Below are 5,041 nucleotides of genomic sequence, written 5' to 3' on the forward strand. Positions count from 1 at the left end.
AATGCACACACACAGATATTTTGAATATTCTGCCATAATTACAAGGAAAGGTGATCATTGTGCGCACAAATGTACACACACACACACACATATGGCACAGATATGGCTGTGTGGTAGGAAGTTTGCTTTTCAACCACATGGTTCTGGGTTCAGTCCCAGTGTGTGGCACCCTGGGCTTGTGTCTTCTACTATAGCCTTGAGCCGACCAAAGCCTTGGAATTTCTATATAATACATGAGCTAAAACCAAAAAAAACTATTGTTTTACTTCATTATAACATTATAACTGACCACTGTCCACCCTCCGTTGCACTGGCCATGCCTCATTAAACACATTTCATCTGTTTTCAATGGAGGGAGAACATTTATTGTGTTACCAGCGACACTACAACCACTCTTGACTACATCCTCAACTGCCCTCACTGGCATCTCCACTACACAGTAAACACTTCCTGGGTGTCCCTTCTGGCGTCTCTGCCAAAATATTTAACCTGTTTGACCCTTGTGGACATTGTGGCTAATGTCACATCGATGATGATGACGATGACGATAATGATGATGAGGAGGAGGAGGAGGATGAAGATGATGATGAGAAGGAGGAGGAAACAAGTAACGACAACAACAGAACTGATTGAATATAACTTTTATTGCAGGTGACATAGAAAATTGGCTGGAATGGCAGAATAAATACCGGTCAGTTTGATGTTCCTTGGCCAATGAACGTTTGATGTTTACTGGCCAGTGAATTATGGATAACATACTGGTCAGTCAATGTTTGATATTGATATTGGTCAGTCAGTGATGTGTGTGACCGGTCACTTAGTGTTGGGTATATAGTTTTGTTTGTTGTTGTTGAAGTGGTCAGTCTGGTCAGTCTGTAGTTGAAGTGACTGAAAGTTTGGTTGGTAAATCATAATACTGAGCAAGGAATGGATTAACATTTTTAGAGAAATGTTGGATGACCAAGGTGGACGTGGCCAAAAGGTTTGAGTGATAGAGATGTCTGTTATATATGTATGGTAGTGTGTGACGAAGGTATTTTTTACATATTTATAGAAGGTATGGTATAGATGTCAGCTGTGTGTGTGTGTGTGTGTGTGTGTGTGTGTGTGTGTGTGTGTGTGTGTGTGTGTGTGTGTGTGTGTGTGTGTGTGTGTGTGTGTGTGTGTGTGTGTGTGTGTGTGTGTGTGTGTGTGTGTGTGTACAGACAGTGTGATGATATATCTGTCTGTTATACAATAAATAAAATAAAAAGTAGAGGTGTGAAGATTCTTTGTCTAATGGTCTGACCATTAAATAATCCTTTCTATTAAAGGCACAAGGCCTGAAATTTGGTGGGGAAGGGACCAGTCGATTACATACACCCCAGTGTTTCCCTGGTACTTAATTTATCGACAGGCAAATTATGAAAGGCAAAGTCAACTCCAGCAGAATTTGAACTCAGGACGTAAAGGTGGACGAAATGCTGCTAAGAATTTTGCCAGCTCTGACCATCACATAATGATAATAGTGCTTGGACAATTTTGTTTAAAAGACATCCAATTCTTGATTTGACCACTGGCTAATAAGAGACATTGACTGAATGAATTAGGATGACCACAGGGAAGTCACTGATACATTTCCAAAGATTATTTTACAGGAATGGTCAGTTGTGGTCATCTGTTTTACCAGTCTCAGATCCATTGTCTTTAACTGGAAATGAATTTGATCATTGATCCAAAGATTTTGTCATAGTGATATCTTATTCTGTTATTGGTTCCATTCAGGCTTAAATAGGTACCAGGATGAAGTACAACCCCTCCTTGTAAGCAGCAGGAGTATAGTATAACTGGTGAGTGTTTTGCAACCTTGTAGTTTTGTGTGCAAGGATCATGATGAAGCGTGCCCACACACACACACACACCAACCCTGTTTCAACCAGTTCTATTACTGTCGTTTAATGTACGAGACATAATGAATCATCAACATCATCATCACCATTGTCATCGTAACCACCACCACCACCACCACCACCATTGTTATAACTGATAATTCAGTTATTGTAATTATTCATATTTTTATGGTTTTTCTGTTGTCACATTTAACATTATTGCAACAGTCTGATCATTGAAACCACCGACCCCACCACCATCATGCCGCCGCCACCTCCACTATTATCATTGTCCGGTCGTTAGTCATCATCATCACCATTGTCATCATTGTAGCAGAAATGAGGGTGAGAACTCATTGGTTCAGAAACACATCCAAACTTTGTTGTTGTTGTTGTAAATAGTAGCAACAGCAAAAACAACAACAACAACAGTAATGGCCAGGAAAGTATTGAAATGAGAAAGAATGTCTGGTTTGGTCTGCGATTGTGAAGAGGCAGAAGAACAGAACTTGAAGAATAGTAAAACAATGGAAGAGTAGCTGTGACATAATTTACTGAATAACACAATAATTCACTTTAAGCTATGGAAAGCTTGAAGTGCTATAAAGATGTGCATAGTATGAAATTGTCACATAGGTTGTGGTACACTGTAGGTATGGTACCTGGTTATGGTAAGCATCTGTGGGCAAGAAGAATACATGGTGCCAACATTGCAACCGAAAGAATATAAGATTTGTCCACATGCCTCGTAGAAATATGAAGGAAAGCCTGTGTGGAACTGAAGAATCGATTGATGTTCCAAAGAGCACCGAGGTTGATGGAAGAAGGTGTGATGCCGAACTGGAAATGGTACACAAGTACCGACTGTCAGGATTTTCACAGTCCCAGGAGATACAGTCGAATGTGTAGTATAGATCAAAGTGTGTATAGTACCAGAGTGTAACAAAGCTCTATAGTGCAGTGTGTAAAGTACATATGGGTGGTTCTCATAGAGTACCTGTGAAAGTTTTTGAGTACCTCAGGACTAACAGATTATGTTTGGGAAAAAGAAGAGAAAAGTTTACCAACATTCTGAACTGAGCCCATTTACCTGTCTGGTTTACATGATGGCTTCTGTTTATAGTCAGAATAATAGGTCCCTCTCTCTATAGTCAACATAACAGGCCTTTATATAGGTATATTGTCAACAGAATTGGCCCTTATATAAATTTTGGGTCAACAGAACTGACCTCTGTTATCTCCGAAAGCGTGATTATCTATCAGTGTACAGTCAACAAATTTATATATCATGAATGTCATCATCATCATCATCATTATGAATCACAGTGGGAAACTTGATCAAATCCACCCATTGTCCTTTAAACTACAGGTCTGTGCATCACACAACAATGCACTAAACCTTCTCTGCCCAACTTGTTAGTTGTCCTCTTATTTCAGCATCAGATAATTGACTTTTACAACCATCATCACCACCATCACTACCACTACACCCTGATCATTCATTAGCATCACCACCACCACCACCACCACCACCACCATCAACACATTACTGGAGCAATGCATCATGACTTTATGAAAGCAACATTTCACCCCACCACCACCACCACCATTCCACCAAAACAACACAACAGCCTTCTGTGTATCTTGGTTGTGTTTTAAAAGATGTGGTTAGAATAGTTGTGGCACTAAATGAAGTGGTTTCCAACTAAAATAATATCTTCATGGATTGACCATGTGGTCAAGGAATGGAATATGTGGTAAACACGCTCATAAATTGAACATGTTGTCAACTTAATAAAGGATTGACTTTGAGGTGGACATGGTTGTGAGGTAACCATGTGGTAGAATTAATTTAGACATGTAGGCAGTGAAGAATTAAAACAAATATGAAGATAGAGAATGAAATTTAAAATAATTCTTTTAAATTTGGAATTGTGTGAAATTTGTGAAGAAATTTTAAAGCAATTAGTCAAAATGATTGATTTGTTTGTATGTGTCCAATAGAATGTAACAAGCAGTATTAGTTTTATTGAACATGTGTTCAATATAACAGACATCATTTGTATGTGTTCAATATAACAGACATCATTTGAATTCCATAAAAATTGAAAAAAAAAATTAAATTTCTCCATATACATTGCTCTTCCAAGGAAGGGAAGATTGCGAACATTTTTCATGTTCCTTTTTCAAATTATCATCACAAGAAAGTGACTCAAAATATTGCTCATAAAAGTAATATTTGTTCTATATTAGTTAACAATCTGCTTCCATATTTTGTACATCATCAGAATAGAATAATAGAACGATGTATAAACAATTAATTGAATAATTATATTCAGACAGTGTATTCAAGTGAAAGCTTTCTTGCACTGAGAAATAAAAACACTTTAGTGTGAGGACAATTATGTTAGTAGTGTGAAGTATCCACAGATGTTTTCCCCCGCCCCAAACCCCACAAGAAGACCACATGTTTGTCTGTACTTAACACTTGTTTTGGGAGACAAGCTGCACAAAATATGGCTGATATAAGGAAGTGAAGGATAAAAATGGGAAATGCCTAATACAAACATCTAAAACTTTCTTTGAAATTAATCACAACTAAGTTGATTTAAGTTAAATCCGAAACTGCATTTCACAGTATATTAAATGTTATAGTAAAATATAGTGGGGTACTTCTAATACCCTACTATATTGCACCAGTTATGGACTTTCTCCTCCTCCTCCCCTCTTGACACTTATGCAATGGATTGTAAGGAGTGGTTAAGGGCAGGTGTAGACTTTTCTCTTTTGACTTCAAAAGAAGCATCATCCGGGTAAATGTCAACTGCTGCCCTTTGACATTTTCACTGGTAAATAAGGAAATTGTGGACTTGAGGGAATTTGGGGAACTCTTCAGATTTGATCCTTCAGCACCTTTGAGCCAATCAGTGCAAGGGAAATGCTGCTGGAATCCTATAAAGAAAAAGACACACAAAATGTATTAAAAACGTTGACAGAAAAATGGTCTTAGTACACATGGAACCATTCCACTCACAAGGCTTTGGTCAGTCTGAGGCTATAATGAAAGACATTTGCCCAAGGTGCCATACAGTGGGACTGAACCCGGAACCATGTAGTTGGGAAACAAGCTTCTTACCACACAGCCACACTTGTGTGTGTGTGTGTGTGTGTGT

At 38.3% G+C, this 5,041-nt stretch overlaps 1 protein-coding gene and 1 long non-coding RNA gene across 2 annotated transcripts in view; one reads left to right on the forward strand and one right to left on the reverse strand.

Annotated features, from left to right (window-relative positions):
* The window catches only part of LOC106869084 (uncharacterized), a 63,348-nt gene that overhangs the window by 22,224 nt on the left and 36,083 nt on the right, over positions 1-5,041 (forward strand). The gene's annotated exons all lie outside the window — the stretch shown is intronic.
* Positions 627-5,041, reverse strand: part of LOC128250763 (uncharacterized) — a 7,937-nt gene continuing 3,522 nt past the window's right edge. Inside the window, exon 2 of the long non-coding RNA XR_008266746.1 lies at positions 627-4,820. This is a non-coding gene — a long non-coding RNA (uncharacterized LOC128250763). The remainder of the gene's footprint in view (positions 4,821-5,041) is intronic.

Source organism: Octopus bimaculoides, chromosome 25, assembly GCF_001194135.2.
Source record: "Octopus bimaculoides isolate UCB-OBI-ISO-001 chromosome 25, ASM119413v2, whole genome shotgun sequence".
NCBI lineage: Eukaryota > Metazoa > Mollusca > Cephalopoda > Octopoda > Octopodidae > Octopus > Octopus bimaculoides.